Below are 14305 nucleotides of genomic sequence, written 5' to 3' on the forward strand. Positions count from 1 at the left end.
ACCCATGCAATGTTTCTTTTAAATCTAATAATAGATAAGAACAATTGTGTGGCTGCGACTAGGTTAAGTTAGATTAGTTTCAGTAGTACGTAAGGAACATATTTTAAAAATAAAATTAGAATTGAACCAACAGCCAGACGATACGGTCGTGTTTTCTCTTCTCCCGCTTACATATGGTCAATCGAGCCTTCACTTTTTTATAAAGTGGAAATAACTAGCGGCCGTAAAAAAATTGTAGGAGTTTTCCCCCACCAGTGGTAAGAGACTCACTACAAGCAGAAATAGATATTCTCCAGAAATAGAGGAGAATTTCTACAAAAAACAAAGTCCGTTAAGGCATTTTAAATATAAGACCATAGGGGCATTTTGAAATAGCCGAAGGGACTAATTTGAATAAAAAAGCCATAGGGGCGAAATAAAAAAAAAAAGCCATAGGGGCAAAATAAAAAAAAGCCATAGGGGCAAAAACAAAAAAAAAAGCCATAGGGGCAAAAATAAAAATAAAACGAAAAGAGGACAACAGAAGTCCCAAATAAAAAAATATATATACATAGTTTTGAAAAGAGGACAAAGAGTCCCATCTAAAAAATTTTAAATTCATTCAAAAATGTTCAAAGACATAGAAGAAGCTGTCACCACTTTGGCAGACTATTTCGAGGTGTTAACGTCGACGTCAACCTTTGAAAAAGTGAAACACGTCGAGGCATGGAAAGTACTGGTAGAAAATACATATTACCAGTTACGACGGTACTTGAGGATATACCAAAAATATCTTCCAAGCCATATGAATGCATTACCATGTGAGGTGGATATGTGTTTACTGTCGGCAATGAAACTTCTAACAACTCGGAGTCGGAAATCCACAGATATGTACATCGATGATGAAATCGAAGAGTCGATGAAACCTCCATTAGGATGGATGCTCTCCGTAAAATGTGACTATTCAACTTGGGAAGAACAATTGGAAGAAAGCAGACAATTAAACTACGTAGAAAAAAAGGAAGATTACGACAGAGAATTGGAAGATGGTTTGCACGGACAAATGCGAGCCTATGAACACAATTTACAATCTCTGCAGGGGCAAGTAATCAAACTGCGTTCTCAAATAAAAATCGAAGTTGAAAAAAGTGAACGGATATTGAGAAATGCGAAGGCCCACGAAAAATATCTGCTCGCCCAACATGAAGAAAACATGCGGGCCAAGGATGAAGAATTGGAAGAGAAATATCGTGTTCATAAAGGTCAAGTGCGACATCTGGAAACCAAGTTAGAAAATATGAATGAAAAATTAGCTAGTTTGGAAGGAGCGCGGCAAGTCGTCGAAGCTGAGAGAGATGACCTGCCCAAACAACTGACAAATTTAAGAGAGGGACTTAATGCTGATAATCTAAAACAGATTCGCTGCTTAGAAGGTAATATTGTGAAGTTTTTCCCGCCGGCAAGTCCTCAATTTGAGGAACAAGATGATGGAGGAAATTCAGAGGTCGAATCCGCCCCCACCAATGAAGCACTCGGTGAAGAACGAATGGATTTTTACGATGACAACGAAAAGATTGATAATGGGGACTACCTAAATATACATTTGGTAAGAGAAGAAATAAATAATCTTGTTGCAGAAGAGACAAAAGAAGGAAAGCCGTTATGCACAAAAGGCCCCAACATTTACGGCGAATATAATTATTACGACAACGATTCTAACGGAAAAGAACGCATCGAAGAAGTGGGAAAAGCCGAACAAATTTCTCTGGCTCCGGTTCCGAAAGAAATCAATAGCAAACCGTCAATGGCCATTAAAACAGAAGACGACAAACCGAAACTTACCATAAAACCATTGCCAATACTTTTCTACAGTGATGATGACAGTCTGCAACGATGGACTATCAAATCGGCAGCATGGACAATGAAGCCGGCAGATAAAGGTGGCGGTATCGACAAGAGAGACTGGGCAAAGAAATGGAGTCGTTTCCTGAAAGCGGTTACTTAACGAGACATTCATATTATTTTACATAGTATATACATGTTTATATATAGATTATATTTCATATTGTTATATTTGAATATTTCGTGCCAATCATTTTATAAAAAAAAAAAAAAAAATACAGTCCACTATAAAAATATACACATTTAAGCCGCCCGGGAGAATGTACAAAATACTTTGTACATACTTTTGAGTGAGATTGAAGCGCTGGGAAAATCCAACAATTAAAAATAATATTTCCAAATTATCAGTTTCCCAGCGGTCATAAAATATCACATGTGTAGAATTAAGTGATCTTGTGCGCTGTCGCATACGATAATGTGTAAGATAATAAAGGTCATGACCCACACACACAGTATCGATGCGTACAGTGGATAGCCAAGACCACTTGAATGAAGGGACAAGCACCCATGCAATGTTTCTTTTAAATCTAATAATAGATAAGAACAATTGTGTGGCTGCGACTAGGTTAAGTTAGATTAGTTTCAGTAGTACGTAAGGAACATATTTTAAAAATAAAATTAGAATTGAATCAACAGCCAGACGATACGGTCGTGTTTTCTCTTCTCCCGCTTACATATGGTCAATCGAGCCTTCACTTTTTTATAAAGTGGAAATAACTAGCGGCCGTAAAAAAATTGTAGGAGTTTTCCCCCACCAGTGGTAAGAGACTCACTACAAGCAGAAATAGATATTCTCCAGAAATAGAGGAGAATTTCTACAAAAAACAAAGTCCGTTAAGGCATTTTAAATATAAGACCATAGGGGCATTTTGAAATAGCCGAAGGGACTAATTTGAATAAAAAAGCCATAGGGGCAAAATAAAAAAAAAGCCATAGGGGCAAAATAAAAAAAAGCCATAGGGGCAAAAACAAAAAAAAAAAAGCCATAGGGGCAAAAATAAAAATAAAACGAAAAGAGGACAACAGAAGTCCCAAATAAAAAAAATATATATACATAGTTTTGAAAAGAGGACAAAGAGTCCCATCTAAAAAATTTTAAATTCATTCAAAAATGTTCAAAGACATAGAAGAAGCTGTCACCACTTTGGCAGACTATTTCGAGGTGTTAACGTCGACGTCAACCTTTGAAAAAGTGAAACACGTCGAGGCATGGAAAGTACTGGTAGAAAATACATATTACCAGTTACGACGGTACTTGAGGATATACCAAAAATATCTTCCAAGCCATATGAATGCATTACCATGTGAGGTGGATATGTGTTTACTGTCGGCAATGAAACTTCTAACAACTCGGAGTCGGAAATCCACAGATATGTACATCGATGATGAAATCGAAGAGTCGATGAAACCTCCATTAGGATGGATGCTCTCCGTAAAATGTGACTATTCAACTTGGGAAGAACAATTGGAAGAAAGCAGACAATTAAACTACGTAGAAAAAAAGGAAGATTACGACAGAGAATTGGAAGATGGTTTGCACGGACAAATGCGAGCCTATGAACACAATTTACAATCTCTGCAGGGGCAAGTAATCAAACTGCGTTCTCAAATAAAAATCGAAGTTGAAAAAAGTGAACGGATATTGAGAAATGCGAAGGCCCACGAAAAATATCTGCTCGCCCAACATGAAGAAAACATGCGGGCCAAGGATGAAGAATTGGAAGAGAAATATCGTGTTCATAAAGGTCAAGTGCGACATCTGGAAACCAAGTTAGAAAATATGAATGAAAAATTAGCTAGTTTGGAAGGAGCGCGGCAAGTCGTCGAAGCTGAGAGAGATGACCTGCCCAAACAACTGACAAATTTAAGAGAGGGACTTAATGCTGATAATCTAAAACAGATTCGCTGCTTAGAAGGTAATATTGTGAAGTTTTTCCCGCCGGCAAGTCCTCAATTTGAGGAACAAGATGATGGAGGAAATTCAGAGGTCGAATCCGCCCCCACCAATGAAGCACTCGGTGAAGAACGAATGGATTTTTACGATGACAACGAAAAGATTGATAATGGGGACTACCTAAATATACATTTGGTAAGAGAAGAAATAAATAATCTTGTTGCAGAAGAGACAAAAGAAGGAAAGCCGTTATGCACAAAAGGCCCCAACATTTACGGCGAATATAATTATTACGACAACGATTCTAACGGAAAAGAACGCATCGAAGAAGTGGGAAAAGCCGAACAAATTTCTCTGGCTCCGGTTCCGAAAGAAATCAATAGCAAACCGTCAATGGCCATTAAAACAGAAGACGACAAACCGAAACTTACCATAAAACCATTGCCAATACTTTTCTACAGTGATGATGACAGTCTGCAACGATGGACTATCAAATCGGCAGCATGGACAATGAAGCCGGCAGATAAAGGTGGCGGTATCGACAAGAGAGACTGGGCAAAGAAATGGAGTCGTTTCCTGAAAGCGGTTACTTAACGAGACATTCATATTATTTTACATAGTATATACATGTTTATATATAGATTATATTTCCTATTGTTATATTTGAATATTTCGTGCCAATCATTTTATAAAAAAAAAAAATACAGTCCACTATAAAAATATACACATTTAAGCCGCCCGGGAGAATGTACAAAATACTTTGTACATACTTTTGAGTGAGATTGAGGCGCTGGGAAAATCCAACAATTAAAAATAAATATTTCCAAATTATCAGTTTCCCAGCGGTCATAAAATATCACATGTGTAGAATTAAGTGATCTTGTGCGCTGTCGCATACGATAATGTGTAAGATAATAAAGGTCATGACCCACACACACAGTATCGATGCGTACAGTGGATAGCCAAGACCACTTGAATGAAGGGACAAGCACCCATGCAATGTTTCTTTTAAATCTAATAATAGATAAGAACAATTGTGTGGCTGCGACTAGGTTAAGTTAGATTAGTTTCAGTAGTACGTAAGGAACATATTTTAAAAATAAAATTAGAATTGAACCAACAGCCAGACGATACGGTCGTGTTTTTCTCTTCTCCCGCTTACAATATGTCTCTTTTAAACTATGTAATATTCGTGCTACAATGTAATCACTTTAGAGTCTAAACGACTTACGATAGGAAGCTAACTTTTGTCGGTAGGTCAAGTTCGAAGATGGGCTTCATCGGTCTACGATATCATGTAACCCCCGTCTTCCAGATATTCGGTAATTTAATAATCTTAGCCACATTTTCAAATGGATTTATTTGAAGTTTGGTTGTGAAAGTTCTTAGCCGCCAATATATTCTCTCGCAGAAAATGATCGTAAGGTCCCCATACGACAGTACCTCTCGATATTCGGTATTTTGAAGATTTAGGCCTTCACAAAAATGTTTGCGTGCACATTATATTTTATTCACCACAAAAGTTATATACATGTTGTCCAAACACGAAAAATGTTGAACATTTTCAATTTACCCAGAGCGTCTATTGGTTGCTTGGTTTAAAATATTTAAATAATAAAATAGTAACATTTAATTTTTTGTCAAAGCCATTGTTATCATTTGGATGGAGTTACGGTTACAAAATACTTCATTATGGCGAGAAGATGGGTATTTTTGTACGCAACGCAACTAATAAGAATGACCGAATAATATATAAGTCCACGTACCTCCTGATATTCGGTATTTTGATTATTCAGCCACATTTTTGAACGGATTTGTTTCAGATTTCAAATTTGGTTTTTATAGGTTGTAATTGGTTTTGTCTTTGATAAATGATTTTAGCCATATTTTTCAGCGGAAGTGCTTCAAATTTCATATCTGATGTTCACAATAGATACGAAACATTGTAGCAGAAAACTGGGTACGTAGACTCAATTTTCCTATAGCCCCCCATATAACGGTATCCCCAGATTCTCGGTACATAGATGGTTTAGCCACATTTTTTTCAAATTTGGCATTCGGAACTCGCCATTGATAACAGCACCTGGAGCAGAAAATTGTCTGTGTGGGTTCACATGTGAGTATATCCCCCATATCGACATTAACTGTAAGTTGAAAATAGTGCGAATATCAGATGAAAATGTTTTTTATTCATTTTTAAATAAATCGGTGTGAGGTATTAAAAGTTCGGCTCGATCGAACTTAACGTCCTTGTACTTGTTGGATCTAAAATGTTACAAACAGAATGACAAACTTAATATCCCTCCATAGTGTGAAGGAGGGTATAAAAATGTGGGTCGTCATATAGCTATTTCGAATTTGGCTCTTGGCTTTGATCCGATATTATCTTCCAGAATATTTATACTCTCGTTGATAAAAATTTTTACGAAAGTAGTTGATCCGGCAAATGCGGTCTTGCTTTTTAATTTAATAGTCGGCACTTTTAGGATTTTCGATTTTTCAATCTTTTAACATTCTGAGTGAAATCTTTTAATTGCAGAAAAATAAAGTTGTTCAAATTCCAGATTTTGTTTACTTTTCGAAATTATAAGCAAAAATGGAATTTGTTTTAATTAAATTGGCAAAATTTGCAATTTTACTAAAATAAAATAGTTTTTTGCTAGAAGTCGGCACCATTTTCCAATGCTCGGCATGTCTATTTGCTAGTATTTCAGTAAAATATATATTATTTTGTATATTTTTTATTTCAAATAGTATAAAACATTGCTATATTACTAATTCACAGTTTCCAGAATTCCAGAATCCAGAATTTGAAATTAATTTCGTTTTTAAATAGTGTTTCATTTAATTATCATTCTAAACCAGATATAAGTAGAAAATCAAGAATAGTATGGTTACCTTCAGTAACGTATGGATTTTCAATTAAAATAAAAAAGTGCCTTCCTTGTATTTGGAATTTGTGAATCGATCTATTTCCTTTAGATAGCCAACAATTTTTTTCAAAAACGCCACCGCTATCTAAAACGTCAAATAGCTGATTTAAGAAACCTACTTAATTTAGAAAAGTTGGTCAAAAAGCACAAATAAAAGGAACCGCCGACTCAAAACTATTTTTTATTTGAGTAGTTTTTGGATTATTTTTTAATACTTTTCTCAAGTTTTGGTGAAATTGATCGAAAATTATATTTTCTAGTAATCTCTACCCTCTGCCGACTACTGGCAAATCTATTTTTTCTGTTCCTAATGTCTGCATTAAATAATATAACAGAAAAGTGCTTGATTTGTATGTTTTTAAGTTATAAAATGATCTTTAGACTGTTATTTACTATTACAAAATATTTCTGATTCCAAAAATATTAAATTTAATATACTTACATAGATTATTAAGTTGACGCCACCTTTAATTTTTTCTTTACAAACAGCACTATCGCACGCGTTGGAAGACACTCACTGACGAAAACCGTTGTTCTCTCCTAATAAATGATCGGAACTCATTGTTTTTTTTACAGAAAGAGAGGTTCTCTGCTCTCTTTCTGTTATTTCATTATTTGGTCAATTCTATTCTTAGTTATTTACGTTTACATTTCAAAACTGCCGACTACTGGGACATGCCGAACCTCGGCGCACTTACCTTACTTGTGTTACATTGAAGTCATTTTTAAATATAACTAGCTGGCCCGGTCCGCGTTGCTGGCTCATCTCTTTAGTTTGTAACGATTATTTTTGATTTTTATTTTGATTTTTTAATTATACAATACTTCAGTTTGAACGACTCATATTTTGTTCAAATATTAAAAAGGCAACAAGTGTAACCGAATCAGCGGTAATGTGGTATTTATGACTCCAAATGTGTAGAGTCTACAACCTTCCCAAGTGTATTCTAGATGTATTGGATAAAATAATTACAGTGGCTCATGTTTTAAAATAACAGTTGTACCAACCTATTCTATACATTCCTTACCGAAAATCCTGTAATTTTACATTTTGAGATCTCAATGGGTATTCCCTATATCTTATGAGTACTACCATACTCAGTCTTATGCTTTCTAAAGTCACGATCCTGTTTATTATAAGTGGTAGGAAGGTCCTTATCACATTTCAGCCTTCTTCACATTAGCCTTATCACATTACCAAATTTCAGATAACGCACCGCGATTAAAAGTTTTATGTCCACGTTTTATCATGCAACGGCATCACCCAATTCTGATACATAACTAAAGGGCTGCAAATGTGACACTTTTCTCTATTTATGTCATGGAGAAAAAATGCTCGTCATGTTGTGCCCTGTTTGATCAAACGCATAACAGTACGTGACATCCAACTAAATGCTCGATGTCTCGTCATGTCGGTCACACTCAAACCCATCGTCATAACATGTAATGATCAATAAAAGGGAATGTTGAATAGTGTGTCATACAGAAATGTTCTATCAAAAAAACAACAACAATTATGAATGGCACACATGAATCAAAATGGGGGATGTTGTTGGTTGTCATTGCTTTTCAAATACATAGCGCATGATTGAGTAGACAAAGTCAGTGTGTCGAAAAAAGCATAATTCATACAATTCGTCTTGTGCAGGCCTTTATACATAACTGTTGAAAGACAATCATCCGATTAATTAGGTTTGTCCACTTCATGATTGATGGTAGTTTATAGAGTTTCTAAAACAACTAAATATTCACCCAAATGATATATATTCACCCAAATGATATATATTCTTGAATATATTAAAATTCTATGTCGATAACGCTGTTTTGAAATTCATCCAATATTATGGAATTTTGGCATGAGATCAATATATTATTATCAGATATATAAAAAAGTGATCCTAATACTACCAAATTTTAGATTTCCAACTCTATAATTACCCTAGATGAAAAAATAGGACGATTTAGTACTTTTCGTACTTTTTTGTTCGTACTTCCAAACAGATAAAAAATAGGACAATTTAGAACTTTTCGTACTTCTTTGTTCATATTTCCAAAAACAGCTTCAAATCTCAACCCTTCACACTTACCGTGACCCTAATGCCAAATTTCAGATTTCAAGCACTATCCGTGCAGCCAATACCAAATTATGTATCGCTTAGTACTTTTCATATACTCATTAGTAGTGACTCCAGTACTAACATTTCAAATTTCAAGCTTGATCCGTTCTCCTAAAACCAAATTTAGTACCATGCCGAACAATTCTTATACTACCCAAATTCAATTCTTTTACGAAATGTCAAGATTTTAGCCCAATCCGTTCACGTAATACTAAATTTAACCAAATTTATTGCTTTTTAATAGTTAAAGTTCGAAATTACAACTTTTACAGGAGCGTAATTACAGGAGCGTAATCAAACAAATCGCTCAGTCTACTAACATGTGAAAATGCTGACCACGAAAAAAAGTGGATCATGACAAATTTAGCCCGGAATTTCTTTGCCGATAATCGTAGCCTCAATTAATTTGTTGCGTAGTTTTTTTACTGATATCCTAGTACCATTTTTTAGGTGTGCTGAATATGTTTCTTAATAAAATAATCGGAACGCCTACTTTGAGTACTAAATAATGTGATGGTAAGCCTGGCAGATCCAAGGTATTAAGAAATTCAGTTGCCACAACATCAATAGGTTTATATATTCTTACATTTCCTGTAATTCTACTTACAATGCTACTGTTAATAGAGTCAACACCAATGTTTTGGGAGCAAGTAATGCGCGTTCACATAACCAGTGAATATTATTGATATTGTTTTCAATATTGAGAAACACACAATCTACTAATTATTCCATATATTTTGTGAGTCTACAGAAGTTGAAAGTAAATATTATATTTTTGTGCCTGGGCCAAATGTCTTTTTTTCATTTCGTAGATCCATTAATTGTTTAGAAAAATGTTTGGATGATTCGTTAGATTGAAGTTTTACAAAGAAAAAATGATTTAATGCGTACATATAATTTTTCTGCTGATGTTGATCTAGGAATAACAACAGCATTTGTTGAAAATCTCCAGCGAATAAGACTAATGCTCCTTCAAAGAGTGCCTAGTTGTTTCTCAAATCTTGCAAGGTACGATTTAGAGCTTCCAAAGACTTTTTATGATTTTGCATTATTGTAGTAATTTACCCATTGACGATTTTTTCTTAGTGCTGCATGCAAATATACGAAATAAACCGTATCTAGATCTGAACCAATTTCAATATGATTTGACAAATTTATTTTGCAGACCAAATTCCGTCAAACATTCTAAATTTCATTGATATTGGAGATACATAGCGTTTACTTCAAATACATGAAATCGGTCGAATATATGTATGGAAGCTATATACAAGGGAGCAAATCAGAACTGATTTAAATATAATTTGACAAATAAATTTTAATACCAAATTCCATTGAATATTTCAAATTTCATTGAAATATGAAATTCACAGCGTGTTTAATGCAAACCTCAACCGATTTCAATATAGGGTAAGTGTGCCTAAGTTCGGCATGTCCCAGTAGTCAGCACTTTTTATTTTTAAGCCCAAATAAATGAAACTATTTTAACTAAATGTATTTTGATTACTTCAAAATTATTGTCAGCTATCTTTGTGTACAATGTCGCTAAGAAAAGATGATTTATTCTAATAACAAGTAAAAAAGCAGTAAGTTCGGCCGGGCCGAACTTTGAATACCCTCCACCATTTGGAACGAATTAGAAAATTTTCAAAAAAAAAAAAAAAATAAAATCCATTAAAAATTCTTTTAAAATCTTTAAAATATCTAATATAGGAAGGTGCCGATATGGGGGGATATACGATATTGGACCTATAAAGACAAATGGACCTATAAAGACAAATCTATGTCTGCGTGTAAAGTACTCACAAGGAACTCCTTGTGTGGATTTTCAGACAATTCCGATGAAAAATGTGGGTAAAATCATAAAAATACCGAATATCGGGGGGTACCGTTATATGGGGGATATACGATATCGTGGACCTGTATAGACAATTCTCTCAGGGGGTAAAGTACTCACAAGGAACTATTTGTGTGGATTTTAAGACAATTCCATTGAAAAATGTGGCTAACATCATCAAAATACCGAATATCGGGGGGGTACAGTTATATGGGGGCTATACGATATCGTGGACCTATATAGCCCATCTTCGAACTTGACCTGCCTGCAGACAAAATAGAGATCTGTGCAAAATTTTAGCTTCCTATCTTAATTCGTTTAGACTGTGGCGTGATTACAACAGACGGACAGACGGACGGACAGGGCTAAATCGTCTTAGAATTTTACGCTGATCAAGAATATATACTTTGTTGGGTCTAAAATGAGTATTTCGATGAGTTACAACCGGAATGATGAACTTAATATACCCTCCATACTTTTTTTGGTTGAGGGTATAAAAATTAAATTTTTGTCTGTCCATATTCTTAAGAAAAGTACAATAAAGACGTCTAATCAGTTTAACTAAACAAAAATATTATATTTTAATGAATTAATTTATTATTATTATTAATTATTCTTACAAAAAATTGGTATGCCGACTGTTGGAACATGCCATACCTACAATTGGCAAGTGGTGCCGACTACTGGCAAAAAAGCATTGTTTTAATAAAACTACAAATTTATGAAATTTAATAAAAAGTTATTAAAACTTTATTTATTATTGCAAAAACTATACCAAATTTCGAATCTGAATAAATTAACTATGTAATAATTGAAAAGTTCCATTCAGAATGGTGAGCGATTAAAAACGCGAAAATCCTAAAAGTGCCGACTACTAAAACTTAAGTTAACTTAAACTAAGTTCCATGACACGTACCAAATTTGATTGAAATTTGACACATATCGTGTTTGATGCATAAAATACATGAAATCGGCCAAAAACATATGTGGGAACTATATCCAAATCTGAACTGATTTTAATATAATTCGACAAATTTATATATATATATATATATATATATTGAAATGTACAAGAGTAATGTTTTATTTTGCATGATTTTTTCCCATTTTGACTTACATTTTCTAATGTACATTTGTAGTGTTTTTTATATTTTATTTGCTGGCCCGGTCCGCGTTGCCGGCCCATAATTTTTGTCTATTATGCATATTTGACAAAGCATAATTATTCACAGATATGACTGATATAAGAGTTCACGTACTGGTTGATTAAAAGTGTTTTAAAATACCTGTACCCATATTTAAACCGTGGGCTTCACTATTTAAACTGTGGACTTCAAATTTGTGGATGTACTATACAAATCCATTAAAAAGTATATATCAATCTTATCCCCATGTAATGGATCAAATTAATTTTTAGTATGGTAAAAATCGTAGCAAAATTTTCCAGTCAACTGAGCAGTAATTTGGAATTGACTGTATTTTGTGCACCTCATAATAGAGGGCTGAGTGATTTAAAAATATCCAAAGTTAATTATATTTTTAAACCCATTAACACCCTAGATTGTGCATTAGAATCCTCATAAGTCCTCCTAAAAATGTAGGTCTGTTTGGTGGACTTGAGGGGGTACAATTACATGGGTGGACTTGAGGGGGTACAATTACATGGAGAAAATTCTAAAATTTGTAGATATGTTGAAATTTTTGTGTAAGATTTTCACCTCCCCAAATTCACATTTTTAGCCAAATCCTTTGAAATATGGTAAAATCAGGAGGTACCATTTTATAAGCACTACTCCGAAACATCGACCTACATTGAAAACTTTCTTCTACCCCTTATAATCCAAGATGACAAATAAAGGCCAAATCAAAAATATGGGAGAACAACATAGCATGTCAAACTAAAAAAATTTCGCGTGATTTAAATAAGTAAAAATAGTTTTATCCACCTCATAATTGAGGGCAGAATGATTTCAGAATAGTCAAATATAATTACTATTTTACACCCATTACCGTAAGATGGAAATTAATTTTATTTGCCATTTAAATTGTAAGTTGGAGACCCCAAAAAATCCATATTTTTCATCATAGTATAATTCAATGACGATTCAACAAATATTCGGTCCCGTGCTACTTTCTTAAATCTATGTTCCCAACCAATATTCACTTGGGGGTTACAAATTCAATAGAATACAAAATTTTCTTTTCTGATCACACATTAGATGTGAAAGTGGACTTGGGGATACTCCAATGGGGACTTTACTTAAATAAATTCTTATAGGGCAATTATCTGTAAGATGGCTCCCTACACCAAGGTAGCATATATAAAATTTTTTAGCCCAATCAATTGATGAATGTGGTCAAGACCAATATGAGCCCTACTCCAAAAATTTCAAATTTTATGCGAAGAGGTTCTCTACCCCCTTAGAAACAAAAATGCTAAATAAGTGTCAAAAAAAATTAAAAAGAGGCCAAGACCCCAATAATTATATAAATATGAAATCGGGTTGTATCTTTATCCGTAAGTTATGATCGATATCATGACCTGCAAAAGCGAAGCGAGGAATCTTGAATGTTTGGGAAGAATTTCTGGAAGGATAGAAATCCTTTCCTTACTAAAAGTCCCATTCGATCTGTTATTTTGCACCCTTTATATTTGGTATTTTTTGTTTAAATTAAATGAGTTCGCATCTTCCAGCTGAAGCGCGATGTAGGTCCTGGAGTTGAAAGTTAGAACCCAATTTTAGACATGAAAGATCGCCATTTAACATCATATTGCACCAAGATGCCAGTCCGAAATTGTAGGCCCTGGAATTGACATCGTATTTCGCACTTATTTAATTTTTTTGGTGAAAAATTGTATATAACGAAAAATTATTCTTTAGTTTGTTCACAAAAAATCCACTGAATTCAATATGCTAATACAAATTAAAAAATCTTCAATTTGTTCGCTGATTTTTTACAGCAAATGTTCAAGGATCCTCACAAAGTTGGACTTTTGAATTCGAATATTAATAGCTATTTACAGGGTTGCCCATATTCGACGGACCCATGACTATTTGGGCCCATTCCAATCGACGAGGCTTGTCCGCAGGCAACATTCTTTGCGTCAATTGAATTTTGTACGGGATCAAATGCAAATCAATGCGAATAATCCGTTGTAAAATGGACCGAGCCATGCCCAACTGCTGAGAACGGCGTTTTTGGGATGTTCTTGGGGACCTCTCAACACTGGCTCGTATGGCATCGAATTATGTGGTGGCGAAACGGAGTAGATGATATCGAAATAATTTAACGCGGTCACACCAAAGTTAAAAGATAATTGCTTTTTTAAAATCGCTAAAAAATCACGAAAAAAGAGATCTCATTGATCTCGAATTTTAAAATAATAGTAAATTCTATTGACAAACTTTGTAAGGATCTTTAAACTTTTGCTGTAAAAAATCAGCGAACAAGTTGGAGATTTTTTACTATACACTATATGAAATAACTCCAGGACCGACATCGTGGTTCAGCTGGAAGATGCGAACACGTTTAAACAAACAAAAATTACCGAAAAAGCCTAATGATATCTATCATAACTCGCGGATAAGGGTACAATCCGATTTCATATTTATATAACCATCGTATGTTCTAAGCTATTTTTGGG

This window comes from Musca domestica, unplaced genomic scaffold (genome assembly GCF_030504385.1).
Source record: "Musca domestica strain aabys unplaced genomic scaffold, Musca_domestica.polishedcontigs.V.1.1 21, whole genome shotgun sequence".
NCBI classification, from domain to species: domain Eukaryota; kingdom Metazoa; phylum Arthropoda; class Insecta; order Diptera; family Muscidae; genus Musca; species Musca domestica.